This window comes from Sturnus vulgaris, chromosome 9 (genome assembly GCF_052056855.1).
Source record: "Sturnus vulgaris isolate bStuVul1 chromosome 9, bStuVul1.hap1, whole genome shotgun sequence".
In the NCBI taxonomy this organism is placed as follows: domain Eukaryota; kingdom Metazoa; phylum Chordata; class Aves; order Passeriformes; family Sturnidae; genus Sturnus; species Sturnus vulgaris.
The window spans coordinates 2883147-2901094 of record NC_142251.1 but is presented as its reverse complement, the minus strand read 5'-3'; the positions used below and the strand labels follow the sequence as shown (position 1 = coordinate 2901094).

General features: G+C 44.2%; 1 protein-coding gene across 12 annotated transcripts in view; it reads left to right on the top strand.

Annotated features, from left to right (window-relative positions):
• NFIA (nuclear factor I A) overlaps positions 1 to 17948 on the top strand; it is a 249284-nt gene that overhangs the window by 7286 nt on the left and 224050 nt on the right. The window lies entirely within an intron of this gene.

Below are 17948 nucleotides of genomic sequence, written 5' to 3'. Positions count from 1 at the left end.
GTTGACTGGATAAAATAATACACTATTGTAGTTCTCCTGAGTGATTGTAGTGCAGAAAAATGTGTGCGTGTGAAGTGCGAGGCCCTGAGTTTCATGTATGGGATGAGCATATCCTGACTTGCGAGCTGAGGGGCTGGACGGGCTGGAAATACAGAGGAGCAAGGGGAGAGGAATCATAGTAGTAGAAACCACTTCTGTATAAATATTTATTGGTAAGAAAACCAAGCAAATTACAGCCCAGGGAGCCTGCATTCCCCATGCCAACTTATTTCAGAGGGTCTTGCAGAAAGTTTTGGCTTCCCCAAAGTTTTTCTGCGCTGAGTCTCTGCCATGGTTGTTGTGTTAGGCAATGTCGCCGCTGGGATTTTACAGATATGATCCCCGTTCGGAAATAACTTTTGAGTATCCTCATGGTATTTCCTACAGATAAGCTGTAACATTTACTTTACACTTCAGTGTGAGGTGATAAATCATAGTGCACGTTTATGGTGAAAGGGAAGTAGGCAAATATTGAGGAAAATTATTTATTTACTCTGCGCTTTATTATGGTCACCGTGAAGCAAGCATTATGGATAAATGGCTAACTGAACAGAGCTTGGGGCTGGGGCATTTCAGGTCACCTCCTGTTCCATCACCAACCCCGAGGGGACCATGGACTCACATCCCTTTTGTCTGCCTCAGTTTCCTCCTCCGCATGTCAAAGTGGGCTGATAAATCTAAAATGCTTTGATATCCAAATAGAAGCTATAAATGTCTATTTACTGATCTACACCACACAGATTTTTATTATTTAGATTTCTATATAGCATAGTGCTGGTAAATACTGATCCATATTGCATTTCCCAGGCCCTTTATGGAGCGCACAAATCGTTGATAGAAACCAATGGTCTTGGCTTAGCTTGCATGTAGGGTCACAGAAATGTAGGATGGGGAGAAAAGGACCAAACCCAGAGGTGGGAGTATTTCGGGGAGCTTCAAGGGATCTCTCCCTGTTATAACAGTCAGGCAATAGACGTTATAAAAGTTCAATATTGCTATTCGGGATATACCATCTTATCAGCACACTGATGGCAAACAGTAGCCTTGATAGCAAGCTCTTATTTATTCCTGCCTTCACCACCAACAGGCAGCGATCGCGCCGATTGTCCTTCGGACTCGGTGTTTGCCGCGGAAACTCGGCGCGAGGCCTCGGCGCGGTTTTTTGGGGTTAGATTTGGGGATTTGTGTGAGCAGCCACGCACCGCGCTGTGTTTTCGGCCGTTGTTTGCTGATTGCACGCATTGCATTGTGCTCTCAATGCAGGAGCGTGCGCGTGTGCTGGCATATTCCTGCTAAACCTCAGTGGGGAGGGGGACAAGATGATTTTTGGGAGGTGGCGCAGTGTGGCCGCTGTCTGCATGGCTTCACAGAGGTGTACCGAAAGCCTTGCGTAGAGCTACCTCTTTTTCTTCCCCCCTTTTTTCCCGTTCTTTTCCCCCCTCCGATGTATCCCAGCAGTCTTTGTTACACCTGAACATTGGCCAAGTTGACAGCCATTGGTTCCCGCAGACCCGCAGTAATGGCAGCTTGTGCCGGGTGCGCAACAGGAAAATTACAAAAGAAAAAAATATTAAGGGTCCTTTGTCTCCAACTCCATCAGACCTCGCTCCTCAAATGTATGGACCGCGTATTTATAAGGAGGAAGTCGCCAGCGCAAATATTAGGTAGGCTGGTCAACTTACATATAGCGGATTTGACAAGCATCTGCTATAGTACAGAAGATTTGTAAACACTAAACAATGTTTTTACCTCCTTAAAAGTTTTGAGAAGTTGCCAGTATTGGCAGGAGGCACAGACTCCGAAACGTGCTTGAAGATACGTGCCAAAACCATTGTGACCTTTTCACCCATAGTGCTCGCTTCTCTTTTTCTTGTGGGTTTCTTTTTCCCCCCACTTTTCATCTTCTTTTCTTGGGGGGAGTATTCTGTTCCAAGATGCCCTTATTCGAGATGACTTCGGCAGCAAGATGTCCCTTTCCTTCTAAACATGTAGGATAATTATTGCTTTGAATCCACGCTTTTCCTTCAGTAGGCACTATCATCTGTAAGGGAACACATGTGCACAGATTTAAATAGTGCTTCTTACAAAGCTACTGAAATCAATTATTCTCTTTAAGAACTGGCTAGAAAGAGAAAACAAAAATATGCAAATAGGCGAACTACATGTCATTTTCATTAAAAGGATAAAAAAAAAGACATTTAAAAAAAAAAAAAGGAAAGGAAGATCGGTGCTTTGTGAATTAGAGGTTGACCAAAAAATGTATTGAAATCTAGAGTATTGCTCTCAGTTTGCAGTTTCTAATCTGCTTAACTAAAAGCAGGCGGCATTTTCATACGCTGAACTTAGGTTTGCTTTTTAGTTTTCACTTATTCTGCTCTTGTATCAAATGACAAGTTGGAAACCATTGTGGCAAACCGTTCTCTTTGTGGGAGTCGAACAGTAAAGCTAATTTATGACCGGTCCTTTACCAGATGATCTGTATCAGAATCTACAATATACTAGGCACGTGGCAAGGTCACAATTTAAGTTGTTAAGGTCACAACCTTAGCCACCAGGCATTTGACCTTTTAGATAAAGTTAACCTTTGTTCATTAGTAGGCACTCAACCGAGAACTTTCTGGAGTTTTTTACTGCTTTGGAGTTCCTCCTGCTAATGTGGTCAGATTGGAGAATAGATTCGCAATAGAAGTAGTTAAATTTTCTGAGAGGTCACAGTTTTTAGAGACTTCTCCAGTGGCCGAAGCGGGATGGTGGGCCGGGAGGCAATGCTGCAGTCCCCAATTTATTTTTTTGGCTGGCCATCGTTACGTGCTTCGGGCTAGAATTAAACTCGCAAGGTATTTGTGGCCGAGAAAATCTTTTAATCTTCCAGAAGGACATTTAAAAATCCCAAATTTGAGAAAAAATCTGAGGCTAGGCTTTGTTTACGCGAGCTCATTTTTCTGTTCATGTTTAGACTCGAAGGCAGCGAAGATGCCAGAACTCAGCCTTATTTCCGTGACTGAAAATTGACTTAACTTCTAAATGTGCTCTGTGGCTAATTGCTGGGCAGTGGTATATAGCACATGACCTTGAACTTTAAGCTTGACCCATTTTATATTCCTGTCGACAGACTTAAAATATTCTACTTGGACCACTATAAAGAGGCATCGATGGGAATAACCCAAAGATGGGTTAATGCGGAAGCCCGCGTACCCGTGGAGGTTTCGGGGGGTCCCCGAAAGGTACCCGAGGCTTTGCGCCGTAATCTTTTAGCACAATTGGTATTGATTGTTGCTGCATTAATCCTGTTAATAGCCGCAGCCGGGCCGGGTGTCACAGGGGTGGCAGAGGTGTCCTGACAATACCGTACGTCACCGAAAGAGCTGTCGCAGCGCCTTGAACTCCTGATCGCTGCTCTGCAAAAGTGGAGCGCTCGACGGTGGAAACTATTGCTGGCTCATACAGAAACACACACCATATTGTTTACTTAATTATGCCGGAGCGAAGGCTCATTTTTAATTATTTAGCTGACTTTCTCGCTCTGCTCTGATACCACATTTATTATTTAATTTGAAATCAAAAGGGCTTGCGCTCCTGTTAGTTTTTGATGCGTTTTACTTTTGTTTTGGCTACGTTATTGTCATTCCATCGTACGGTAATCCAGATAGCCGTGATATGCAGATTGGCCAGATGGTCATGTTAACAGATTGAGAACCTACTTCCCACTGCTAAAGAGCAGGTGTAAGATCAGTGGGCTTTTTTTTTTTTTCTTCTCCTTTCCTCCCAAGTTTCAACCAAAATGCTCTTTAGACAGATCATAATGGTAGTTAAAAAGGGGCACATTTCAAATGGTGTTTGTTCTGAGGAGATAATGGGTAATGTATATGTCATTTTTACGCCTATCTGAAGACTTTTAAAGCATCCATGACATTCCGTCTACCTATAATGATTTTAAAAACCTACTTCCAGCTCATGGCTGTTCCAGTGTATATCCAAAACCATCCTTAAAGTTTTTTTTCTGCAGACAGATTGCATTTACTCTTACCAAAAAACCACTTCAGGCAGCTTCGCAGCAGGTAACTCACATGTGTTCCCTGCGCAGGGCTCCCAGTGCATGCCCAGGAAAACCTGAGCAGATCAACGTTCAGCTGAGATTTTAATGTTTGTGGGCTGATAGAGTTGTTTTTCTGCTCCATTATTTTTTGCCAAAGTGAGACATCTGTAGCTTTAAAGAAAAAAGTGACACTAAGACATCTCACAGTATTTCTGCCCTCAAGGAATAAAAGGAGAAGGCAGATTTTGTGTTGTTTTAGCCTTACAAAAAGTACCCTTAAAAGGCAGTGGTGGGAGCCTGGGTCTCTATCTCAGTTGGGAGAGGTGAGGAGAGGACAGCCACAGCTCCTCAACACCCCAAATTTCATGCACCCACCTATCGTGGGCACACATGCGACACAGCGACCTACACACCCCGCGTGGCACAGAGAGATATCCCCATCTTTGGATAATCTCCTCTTTGGGGAGCAGGACTGGCTGCTCACTGCGGCCACGAGCAGGGTGGGAGCTGACAGAAGCAGGATTTAGGTGGGACAACTGCTCTCCCTGTGCGGGTGTAACTGAGCCGGTGAGTATCCGTGATAATTCAGATACTAACTGGTGTGGCACTCGGGACAGCCTGCTCTATCACGAACCCCTGGCAGGAGTTCAGTCATGTGGTTTAGCTTTTCCCTTTCTCCAACAACAACAACAGCAACAACAAATAAACATGGGATAAAGGCATATTTCATATGCCCAGGATGTTTTCCAGGTGATGGGTTTGGACAGTATAAGGGTGTGTTATTTCCATGCCTCCTTGCTTCAAGGTTCAGAGGCAGGAGAAGCGTGTGAGTGGTAAGAAAGTTGCCCAATGCTTCTGGCTTTTCTACAAGCAACTGCACTTTTATATTTCCCTTCTTTTCCACCCAATGATGAATAGCATTAATTTAGATCTATTTAAGGCGAGTGTGGGAGAAACCACAATCTTTGTTGTGGTCACTGCTGTACACAGCGGGGCTGAATGTTTCTCTTGGTTGAGGCCTCAAAGCTGAATCTGGAGAACCCAAAACATCGTGTCAGCTTTTCAAACCCTTCAAAGAGACAGTGGAATCCTAATTGTTCATAAAACCCACTATTTATTATTACAATTATGTATTTTCTCCCCATTCGGATGTAAAGGAAAGGGCATCCCTCACTCTCTGTGCCTTGAGCTTCTTCACAGCTCCTCCTCCTCCTCCTCCCCCCGATGCTTCTGGTTCAGGCACTGGTGAGATTTTTACAACCAGCAAACAAACCCCAGTCTGCTGCTCCAAAACCCTTCAACCTCTCCCCAAAAGCCTGCACTTTTCTACACATGTGGGACCCTCCAGGCCTCGGGGACTGTCTCCAGCAAAATTGACTTTGGGGCATCCTCACTGGAAGCCACAGATCTAGCTCTGCCCCTGCTCCTTTCCTCACAGACAAGGGCTGGAGCTGATGATTAAATTACAGGCTGTAAATTCAGGGGAAATTATTTTAGCCTCCTAACAGCAGCCAACCCGAGCATTTCCTTACGCCAGTGAGGGCTTGTGGTAGATAAGATTTGTCGGTGAACTAAAATTCATTTTAATCGCTTTGGTTTTCCCATTCATGTGATGCAACCACGTCTCTGGTTGTTGTTAATTGTCACCTGCATTATGGGAGCCACCAAAAACTGTGACTGAAATCAGCACCTGGGTCATGGCACCTCAGACGTGTGGGACAGTTTTATCCCAGCAAGTTAATATGGGGCTTTGTAGCATTTTGTCCCCAATTGCAAGGGCAGCGCCTGGATGAACCTGTCATCACGCTGTAACTAATTTCAAAGAGAAATCAGAATATTTATATATATTAAATGTTTCTAGCTACCATTGCCCCATGTCCCTACCCCGGGGTGGGTGTACGGCACCTGAGCTCAGCCCTGTGTGTAGCACCATAGCAGCTCGGGATGTAGGAGCGGGGTGTGACGTGTAGAGTGGCTGAATTCGGGCTGGATTCGGGCTGGATTCGTAGCCGCTGCCTGTAAAACACACGAGGGCCTCCATTTTGTGTGCCAGGCTCTCACGTGCGAGTCAAAATGGAGAGCGGCGCGCTTGAGTTCGGCCTAGAGCGAAGCGTGTGGGCTTGCATTGCCCACGATCGCGGTGCCACCACCGTGCCCCCAGACCCACGGCGAGACCCAGGTGGGGTATCCTGAGCTTGTGCATCCATTGGCTCCTCCTAAAGGGTTTTGATCTCTTCTCCATTAATATCCACCCTCTCAGTCCGAGTGCTGTCCCGGTGTCACGGCCGGGGCCGGCGCGAAGGCCCCGGGGAGTCGTTCCTCCTTCCCGCAGGTTTCGGCACACATCAGTGCCATTAGATCAGCGAGATAAAATCAAGACGGGTTTAATGACAAGCTCTTCTGAAAGTTTCCTGGACTTTATTGTTCATAACTTGGACCTGAGTCGGGTTATTTACACATGAGGATTAAAAAGCTGCAAACAACTGTGTGATTTTTAGGGGCTGAAAGTAATTAGCATATGTGGGTAGGAGGATACACGGCATGTCTGCGTTCCTTTAAAATATAAATCACAGTTATTTAATTATGCTTGGAGAGGGCAGATTTAAGGATATACTGCAAAATGCATTACCTATTATACCAACACGATAATCTTATTAACCTTGCTTTCTACTTTTTAATTTTATTGTGCACCCTGTACAACTCTTATGATATCAAAAATAATTACTTGGAGAATACATGATGTCAGAGGTCCAATATGACATTTATCTTCACAGTGAGGAGACGGCTCTCTTGTGCATTGCATCGCAGCTCGGGAGGCACTCGGCAGGCCCACACCAGGGGGAAGGAAGCAGGAATGGGTGTCATCAGCTGCTCTTTAATGCACACAAGTGTTTGCAGATTTGTGGTGTAACTGAGGGATAGCTTCACCAAACTTGAGGCAATTCAGCATCCCTAGGCCTTCCCAGATATTTTTTACTTGCTCATGCCTTACAACTCCCATAGGTGAGACAATATTTCAGGGCAGCTCCATGCATTCAGCCCCAATCCCAACTGGATCTCCTATTAAACCCTTAATTCTCCTTCCCATGTATCTTTTTTTGTTTGGTTTTTTTTTGGTTTTTTGGGTTTTTTTAAAATCCATCTCTTCTAATGTTTGAGATGTGTTGATATTTCCCCCTTTATTTTGGGAGGGAATGGGTGAGGGTGAGGGGAAACAAATGCCATAATAATATCCCTTTTCAGAAGAATATAGTTTAATTTTGTGTGTGCGTGCAGCAGCTGCCATTGGCAAGCTGTCGTCTTTGTTGCCATGGGCTTTTTTTTTTGGCATGCGTGCCAGAACATGATTGGATGTTTCAGCATGTTCATGTTTTGGGGTGAGATATATCTGTAGTGAAGCACAAAATTATCATGGGGTTGGTAGGTGTCCAAAGTGGAGTTATTTGGCCAGGTGAACAGCCTGTGCTAAAGAGGGTCGTGTGAGTGCAGTACCTGGTGGTTGTTTGGTCAATGAGAGAAAACTTGCTGGTGCTCTAAATTTTTTGATGATATAAAAAGGTGATTTGAAAGCATCACATAAAGGTATATCACTGAGATCTCCTCCAGCAGGACACCCTCAGGGTGCAGTGGGAACCCCTGGTGTTACCTGGAGGGACTGCTTAGTGGGTTTCTTCTGCCCATCTCACTCACCTGGTGCATGGGGAGGTTGTGTCCACCCCCAGCTCTTGCTGTGACTATGGTGAGCTGGATGGTGGCACAGAGAGGTGCCCAGAGGGGTGGAACACACCTTCCACAGGTGTAAAACCGGCATGGCATTCACCATGAGAGCTGCAGGTAACAGCACGTCCTCCAGACCTGCCACCATGTCACCAAGCCCTGGCCACAGAGACGTAGCCAGTGTTGTTTCTGCCCCTTGGTTTAATCCATTTGTCATATCCATGATATGCCCATAGCATCGGTATCTAAACAAAGTCTAGACCTGTTCTGCACTGTCCTCTGTGCTGTACATCTGTCTTCTCATCCCATCCACTGTCACCCTGTTTTCAGTATAGTTGGACTCAGTGTTCTTAAAGATCTTTTCCTAACCCAAACAATTCCATCATTCTAAGCAGCACACAATGGGAAAGCAGGAGTGCTCTTCAGCCCAGGAAATCCACCATGTGTGATCATTGTTAGGTACAAAATGCAGTTACAAACTCGTGAGGAGTATTTCATAAGGAGGCATCTCCTTACAGCTAAACTCTGGAAAGCCCCTGGCAAGGGGAACATTTTCGGGGCGAATCCAGGCTCTGTGCACAGTCTGCCAAAGGCTTCAAGAGAAACAAGGGGTGAAGAACTAAATTAAAGTGTTGGGACAGCCTCTTCCATGTTGTGTTTTTCTGAATCTATCACTAATCTTGTGAGTGAGGGACCGATAATGAGCTGCCTGAGCTTTGTAATAAACATCGCGTCTGGTTAAATCACCATTTTTGTGTTTAAAATACCTTGTAATGCATTGAACGAACAGGGATGCACTCCTGTAAGGATATCAAAAGACAAGTTAGACAGTTGCTGCATTTATTGTAAAGATAAACACTCACTTTGAAGATTTTAAAGCAAAAATACATTGTCAATCAGATTGCATCCTAAGGGTATTCACTTGAAATTTGTCTGATCTTTTTACCTAATAAGGTTTTAATTTGATACAGAAGAAAACGGCCAAATCCCCGAGTGATGCTGGAAACATGGGGTGAAATTTAAATTTAATTCAGGTTTGGTTGTTTTTGTTTTTTCCTTTTGAGGCCAAGTAGTTTCAAGTAAATCAGAAGAATGAATTCTTTGTATTGGGATGCTTTTCTCAAGCCCAGCTATTGTTGGGATGCTTTTAGGGAGGATAGCCACTGCAATGCTTTTATTGTGTGGTGATGAGGACTTTTCCTGACGCCACAAGGACTTCATTAAAAATAACCAACAAACCTATTTACGTTCGGGTTTTGTGTCAAAAAGGGAAAAGTAGTTGTTGCTTATCTAAAAAATAAACCCTGCATAATTTTATGTGAAAGTTTCACAAGCGTTTTTCCTGGCTGGGGCAGCACCAGCCTCAGTCGCAGCCGAACCCTTGTGACGGGCAGAGGCTGGATATTTCTGGAAAAGTTGGGAAAAACACACAGCAGTCAGTTAAGAGTGGGATTTTTGTGGTCAAGATCCTTTTCCTCTCTTTTTTTTTTTAGAAAAGGACATCACCTTCAGCAGTTCTGATTTAGATTCTTCCCAGGCAGATGCAGTTACAAACACCTAGCCACGGAGCGCGATGCTGTTTGGGGGTGCACGGTTGTGTCTCGGGAGTGCATCCTCAAGGTGCCTGTTCTTTCTGACCTAGATATATGAGTGTGATTTCTAGGCAAAAGAATGTGTTCAACTCCCACTTCAAACATGGACATTGTTTCTTTTTCAGTCAAAGCTGGAGGGCAAAACCGTGGTGAGAACTGAGCGGACCAGTTGTTTTCCATGTGCGTGGTCTTTAGTAATAAACTCTCCCCTAGAAGAGTGAGGTGTGTCTCGCAGTGAGCAGCCCCGGGGTGTGAAGCTGTCTGTGGAGTGAGGATGGTATGAGCAGTGTCCCTGTCCCATCCCAGAGCTGGGTTACCTGCCGTGGTCCTGTGTGGTGCAGACGGAGGGACATTTTGTGTGCTCCTATCTCCCAGCAGCCTGCTGAAGTTTGCTATGGACATGGTCCCGGACAGAAGCAAATGCAGAGAGGTTTCATTCCTGAATGTCCTGTTGATAGGGTAGGTTTCCATGAGATGGATTGCTAAGGAATTGCTGCTTTTCTCCCTATTCTTGGCTGGATCTCTTCCCAGTTTTGCCCTTTGCAAGCGGCTTTGTTTGCCCAGGCTTGGGGCTGCGTTACCTTGGCTGCAGGGTGCCTTCATCATGAGTTTGTGCAGTTCATCCCAGTTTGGGGTTCTGACAGTTCCAGGGGTGACCAGAGGGAAGGCAGGAGCACCTGTGATGCAAATTCAGGATGCACAGGGCATTTGGAAACAGTGTGAATCAGAGTTTGAAAAGAAAATGGGACACTTCTGTCCACACGGTTCCAAAATACAGGGCAACAATGCCTTGGAGCCGATAAATGGACTTTGAAAGCCTCACAAAAAATTTCGATGGTTGCAGGAGCAGTATTTAATATTAATAATATTTCCTCATTAAAAAGGATGAGGGGTTTCTCAGTGAGTCTTGCTCATGTACGTGGCTTTTTTGAACAAGTGTCGCCTAGCTTAGCAACTTCTCCAGGGAACTTTCCAGCTCTGTGCTGGGGCTGCTGGTGCAACTTGAGGACGGGTCAGTAGCCATGGAGGCTTTTAACATTTTAATTGCCTTCCACCACTGATTGTGACGATGACCTGTTTGTTTGTCTTATATCTCTTTTTCATATTTTTTAAAAAAAGGGGGGAAAAAAAGAAAACAAAGGAAGTACAGTGCTGTGCACAGAACAGTTATTAAAAACAGTTGGGAAGCATATAAAAGGTACTGTTTGTGTGAGAAACGGGACAGCTGTGATGGTCTATTGGGAAAGTGTGTACAGATGGTGGTAGGGAGGGGAATGATGACTACATGGCTGATAAATGAAATACAAAAAGCATTAAATTGGTGATCTTTTTAAAGAGTACACTTTTGGTGAGCATTTTTGGTGCATCATTAGGGCTCTTTGTCTGCCTCTTATTTTGCCAGGAAGTGCAACTATCGCCGCACATTTGTGCCTCTGATTTTGTTTACAAATAAGGAGCCTGTTTAATAAATCACATACCATGGAATTATTAAAGAAGATAATTAAGCACACAGGTTTTTCCTTCATTGGGAATGGGATGGGATTGTCCTAAAGACCTGACAATACCACAAATGCAGTTGGGCTCAAATTAGTACGGTAACACGTGGGATTTCCTGGAGCCTAAACAGATTTCTTTGTTTTGCAAGAAGTGGGACCGACGGCGCGAGCCGGGTTCAGGGGTGGAGGTTTCAGCATTTCAAAACCATGGAAGACAAAGCACCTGACATTTTGCCTTTATTTTATATTATCTTACAGTCTCAAAGGTGGAGGCACCCAGTGATGAGGGCCCAGCCGTGGTATCTGGGAGTTGCTGAGGCTCCCGGGGGATGCAGGGACTCTCTTTTGGAGTGGGCAATAAAGAGAAGAGGGATAGAGGAAGAGTTGGAGATAATTTTTTTTCACTGTAGTTCATAGGAGAGGGATCATCATCTTCCTGTCCTTAGAGCTTTATCCCATCCCTTATGGAGCTCGTTTATCGGGGGCTTATGGACATTAAGGCAATATCTGTGTATTTCTGCACACTGCTGTAGAGATGGTCACTCAAATGCTGCAAACTTTGTCAAGGAGAGTTTTTAAACTAATGGGCAAAATAATCTCCCTCCTCCCAGCATTTCATCCAGTTTCCAGCTGAAATAATTCCCGGTTTCCCTTTGCCTTCCCTCTCACCCACCCGTTGCTTCGTGTTCCTGCTCATTGTTTCTGGGTGCCATCAACAGATGAAAGCATCTTCCTTAATAATAAATAGTCTTTGGTAACGCCGTGCTTTTCCATGACCCAGACGGGTGTCCGGCCGCCCCATGAGCCCCGGCCATGCCATTGTCCCTCCCTCAGGGGACACAGACCAGCGGCAACCTCAGATCCCAGTCTTGGGTGGCTCGAAGTGCCGCAAAAAGGGAGTTCACCAAACCTCCATAACCAGAACCAGCTCACAGGGAATTTTTCCAGTTTTTTTCATTGATTGCAGGTTTATTGATGGTCTGAATTTTCTTGATTTACAAACCTTCCAAAACTTCAACATGCCACTTTGGGGATTATTTCTTCTCCTGACACAGTATCACAAACTTCTCTTGTTACCAGATTTGATGAACGACATGTTTCACTGTGCTGCCTTTTGGGCCAAGCCAATATTCTTCTGTATTTTCTTGAAACATAGAAAAAAGGAAAGATTTTAAAAGGGTTTAATGTGAAGAAAATGTATGACAACTTGATGGATTGCTTGGGACTTCGGTGTAGTAATTGTATAAAGTAGGTTGCAATTTTTTTTTACAGATGCAATATATTAAAAAGAACAATAGACAAAGAGACGTAAAGCGCGAGGATGGAGAGACCATCTTGGCCAACCTCTTCAAATTTGTTCCAAATTTCAGTTATTAAATATCACAAAAACATGTTCATTGCAGTAACACTGTACATTTTCTTGGCTGCTCGGACCTTGAGTCATTTAAGGGTTTTTTGTACACCTTGACGTAAATACACTTCATCTCTTACCAAGAACACACTCTGCCTACATTTGCAGGACACAGTGGAGGGATGATTTAGAAATATCCAGACATGTATGAAATGCCTGGATTTAGAGATGATTCCTTCCAATAACTGTGTTATTTTTTATCAGTGTGAACGCATGGTCTCCTAGAGCTTCACTAAGTAGATGATCCAAGAGGTCTCCTAAGAGCTGCACTGGTGGGTACCCAGAGGCAACAGAAACAAGCAGCTGTTCAAGATGCTGCTGTGGTGCCTCTTGGTGATACTGGTCCAAGTTTATTAGTCTTGGCCTAGCAACCTCATCAGCTGCAGATGCAAACAAGAAATGTGGAGGTCTCTCTCCTTCTTTGCCGCAGTGCAGAGCGTGTATTGCACAAGGTATCTGCTTAACTCCCAATAGAAAGCCAGATTTCTCTGCCATTTTGAACATGAGTAGTTTAACCCACCATCCCTGAGAACAGAATTAGGCTCTGAGCTGTTGGGACTGGGTTCTGGATCTCTTCCCTCCAGAGCTTCATCGGAACAGCCGAGTTCACCCCCTGTTATTCAGCTGCTATTTCAGTCTCTCCTTCAGGATGTGCTGCCAGCCACAAGGGGAGGGCAGTGACAAAATATCTGGAGTCCCTGGATACTGCCCCAAGCTTTGAGAGAAAAGGTTAATTCTTCCTGAAGCAGTGATTTGTGTCTTTGATTAGTTACTAATTTTGCACTCACTAAAATAATTCTCTAACAGTCGCAGTTGACAGGAGAGCCCAGCTACATTATATGGCTGTGATTTACAACTTGTGTTTCCAAACTTTTCTATTTTTTTATTTTTCTTTTGCTGTAGGGGTCTTGGTCTTGCCCAGCACAGAGGACCCTCAGCTCCATTTAAGATGAGATAGCACCCAGCCCCAGAACCAGAACCCTGTCCCGGATGGGGACTGGGCAGAGTGATGCTGCTCCCATCAGCAGACTACAGGAAGGCAACTATTAAGAGTAGAAAGCTATTAGGCAGTCAGGTTTTTATTATGCTTTAGTGTTTTGTTTAAGTCTGTTCTTAATTGGTTGATTAATGTAAGCGAAGTCCTTTTCTCCCCCACCATCTCTACAGATGGCAAATGGTAGGTCCCAACTGTCATTGTGTGCAAAAAAGGTTATGGTTCAAAGTCAGAGATCCAGAGATACCACGATAATCAATCATATGAACTTGTCTCGCTGTGCCCAGCCAGGCAAAAGTTAGGCTTGGTAGGAACATTCCCTCCAAACTCATCCGAAGGAATTGCTTTACATTTTATTTTGGGGGGACAAGTTTCTGCAAAGTTCTCGGAGCTGGATCCAGGGCGTTTCAATAAATCCAGAAACGCGGCGCCGGCGCGCGTGGCTGGGGCTTTTCTTCTCCTTGGCAGGGGTTCTATGGAAGCAGGAGGTGCAGCCCGTGAACCTCACTGCTAAAAAATGAGTCCAGCAGAAATAAGACCAGGATGTCTACTTTAGAGAATTGCCTTCAAATACAAATCTTTGAAACGCTTTTCTTTTTTTAATCTAAGGGGATGATTTATTAAGGCTAACTTCCTTCTCAGGATGAAGCATAGAATTATGTTTCTGGTATCGATCTCTAAAGAGGATTTGCATTTTATTCATACTATAAAAGTGCTTTTAATGGAGACATCGCGGTAATTGAATTTATACTGTGTGTAACTATCGAAGTATCTTTTTAATTATTTTATGTTATGTAATACAATAACTAAATCTAAAGCCTGTGAAAGGGGATGGCTGTACTCTGTCCTTAAGAGTAACATATATAGCTTTTAATATTCTAACGGTGGAATGCAGTTAAGGACATTCTTTATTTGAGGGAAAAAAAAGAGGGGAGAGAGAGAGCGAGGAGAAAGATTTCATTACATTCAGCACAGTATGAGACTAAGTCAAAGTAGTTTTGCTAATTAAATTCAATTGCTATCCATTAGACCAATGGAATGAGATGAATCTACCATATAGCTGACACAGCACAGGTATGCAATTTGGCTAAATGGCCATTCCGGAGCTGCAGCACGCCTTCCTCCGCTCGCTCGCGTTTCCAGGCTCACCATTTCTGCACGGAGCGGAGCCCAGCAGCCCCGACGCCTCTCGGGGAGCACGGCCACGTGTTGGGATACGCAGGCTCAGGGCCCGAGCGCTCGCTGCTGAGCACTTCAGCATGTGCTGGAGTGAGCTCATAAAGTCCGAAGCTAACAGGGAGAGGGGTGGAGAGTATTTTTCTGGGTTCATTTGCAGATTTTCCTTTTCTCTCCCTCCTTGTGTTGCATAGAGCCCTCCGGCAGCTGCTGAGAGAGCAAGTCTGAGTTACCAAAATGAAAGGCAGTGAGCTGGGTATGTGTGCCGGTGTCTTGGCAAGTTGTAGTACTTGGGGAGATCTTGTATGTCAGACAGAGAAGTCTCCTACCCCAGTGAAATGACAAGAATACCTCTCAAGCATTGGCGGACGCAAAATTTTGACAGCCAGCAAGGCTGTGATGCTGCTGAGCACACAGATTTACACTTCCTGCCAAGATTAAAATGGGCTAAACCCAAAAAGGGTATTAAGGATTGTCACTTTAGGAAGAAATAACACCTTAGTGTAATGTGTGAAGGTGATTGGCCTTCCAATAGTTTTATTTCCTGAGATCTCGCAAGCTCACATGCAATGGTTGGTGTCATTGGGTCAGGACTGGCAGGACAGATAAATAAAAAAATAAACTCATAAGACAACTGGGATGAAAATTTTTCCACCTCCCCTGCTTGGATGCTGGCGCTCAAGTTCCAGCTTTGCCTCTCGCTGGAGCAAATCTCATCAAAGTCTGGGGAGTTCAGTGTGAAGGGAGCCTCTGAACTTTGCTTTCTGCTTCTGATTAACTGCTGTGGCGTATTTTCCTTCGAGCTATATTTAGTGAAAGGAAAAAAAATTGCCAAGTTGGGCTGAAAAAAGGCCCGGCAGAAAGCTGGTCATTTAAGCCTCTCTTTGCTGTACGGGATCCTTAAACTTCCTTCCGACGGTATCCTTAAACTTCCTTCCGAGCGCAACTGGTGATGCTTTTTATGATCAATCTTTCAAGTCGGGGTATTTGCTCAATAGAATCCAGACAAATAAATGTGAAGAAAAGCATCCTGCTTTAAAAGAAGGAAACAATTAAACCTCCTACTTTGTTATTTACAGTAACTACCTTTTTTTACCAATTGTCGCAGTTCGAATGGAAGTAGCAGTGTGAAGAGGGAAATGTGGGAACTTTCATTTGTCGAGACTTTGCATTTCTTCTGCTTTATAGCCATCAGAAAAGAGATTGTTGTGCATTCTATTAAATACTGCCAGTATGATTAATTTAAAGGGTTACATTTTATTGAACCCTGGTGTAGATGTTCTTTGTCAACTCACATTCACTGCTAGTTAGAGTGTGTGTCGCATTTATCAAAACTTTCTGGAGCCCCTCTCACCTCATTAGCATGTGAATCTCTATTGAGCAGTTAATGTCCGTTACAGCGAGAGTGCTCAATTCTTGTTTTCAATAAGCCAGTTGTAAAATGTCAGACTGTCACTTACAATATAAAAAAGCAAAAATGATGGTATTTGTAAAAATGTTATCACCTCATAAAAACAAATTGTAAAGACATGAAAGTGATCTTGGTATGCTTTGCTTTCAGAAGTGAGTTAGTACAGCTGCTTTAAATACCAGTTGTCTGGATTCCCACACTTTCCTACCAATGGAGAGGTTTACACAAGCATAATTTAAGTTACAATTACCCTAATTAACATCTCATTTGCATAAATTGTTGAAGTCAAAACAACAAAGAATTGCTTAAGAAGCTTAACCCTATTTGTCCAAAATAAAGAGATGAGTTTTCACTTTGCAATCAAAATTGGCAGGTTCATTATGTCGGAGCTGGAATACAAACTGAAGTTATACTATTAATTAATACTTTACATTTTTATGATTGGGCTGTGCTTCTCCTATTTACAAGGTGTGAAATTTCAAAGCATCCTATTGTTGCTGTCAGAGGTGCAGAGCTGTCAGGTGAGGAGTTCCTGGAGTATTTATGGAATTGGTAAACCCTGTCTCTGTCCCCCTCATCCCTCTCCTTTGCACATGCAAGCAAACCTTGGCTTAGCCTGCTCTGGCTGGGAGCAGACATCCAGTATGGGCTGAAAATTCTCGTCCTGAATTGTGGAATGGAGTGAAGAGGCCAAATGACAGCAGTGACAATAGCCATGATGAGCAGAGACCCTCTGTCCCTGCCGTGGCAGAGCTGGCCAGTCCACCTGGGTCCTCCCAAGTGTTTCCAAACTTTCTGAGGCTACTGCAAATTTTGGCTGTTAGCTTGGAATGCAGAAATGCAGAGAGAAAACTGCAAAATTAACTTCAGATACTATTTATTTAGTAAAAACACAACTACCCTTCCTGTTATGATTTTATGGTTTTATGGATTTTATGGTTTTATGGAGTGTAGGTTTAGAGAAGCTTCCGCTGCTTGTAGGTGAGCCTTGGTCCTGCCTTCTGATCCACATCCTTTGAACATCCGACTCCTGGTCAGTGCCTGCAGCAGGCAAAAAGGATGGATGAGGCTTGGCCAAAGCTGATGAAGGCAAGGAAAATTCTTCCCTTGGACGGTTGCTCCCCCGTGTAGGTTAAAACTGTTCCGCCAGCTTTTTCTATACCTATTCATTGTCTACTACAAAAAATTATATTTTCTGTGCCTCTGCCATTGATAGGAGCAGTCAGTGCTGTGATGCTGAGGGGTTTGAGCAGGGTGGGATGTGGGCAAGCTTGTTAGCCTGTGGGGATGGAGGGTGGCACGGGGTTTTGATGGGCTGTCAGGTGCCCGTGTGCCGGTGCTAATGAAAGCATTCCCAGTCGCCGGGGCCATATTTTTCTTTCCTGTATTATCTTGTTGCAGCTTCATTAGCTAAGTCAGAGTGAATGTGCATTAGCCCAATAAAACCCTTCCTGCAGGCCTGTGATTTAGCATCCCCTCCCAGCAATGCCCTCTGGATGGAGATTATCCGCCGGCGTCTGCAAGTAGGTGCTGATCGATTGAGCTGCACCAGAGCCCTGTGTTGAGCTCAGGTTTAACTCGAGGCTGAACCTGTACTGGAAAGCTTTGCAAAGCAAAGACCCCAGTGAACTTGTAATTGTAAACCAGCTGAACCAAAGAGGAATCTCGCCTCGTGGTTTTGCATATTCCTTTTTAAAGATTGCGTTATAATTGAGCGGTTGACTTTCGTGTGGCGCTCTCCTTTATGAGCCAGTGATTACACAGTGTAGGGCGCTTACGCTCTGAACATGAATGAATCTGCCAGTTCTACTACAGTACTCTTTATAAAATAACAAGGCTTACCAGGTGGCAAGAATTGCATAATTGAATTGGACTGAATCCTGGTTTTCCCAACCCAGAGCGGTTACACTTAGACGTAAATTACAATTAAAAGAGACAGAATGTTTCCATTGTATTAAGAATCCTTAATAGCAAACTTTTCACCCATAAGGCTCTGTTGTCTTCCTGAAGTGTGAGAGGAATGGCTGTATGTGTCTAACTACCATTAACACTAATGGGAGCGATATACATAAATCC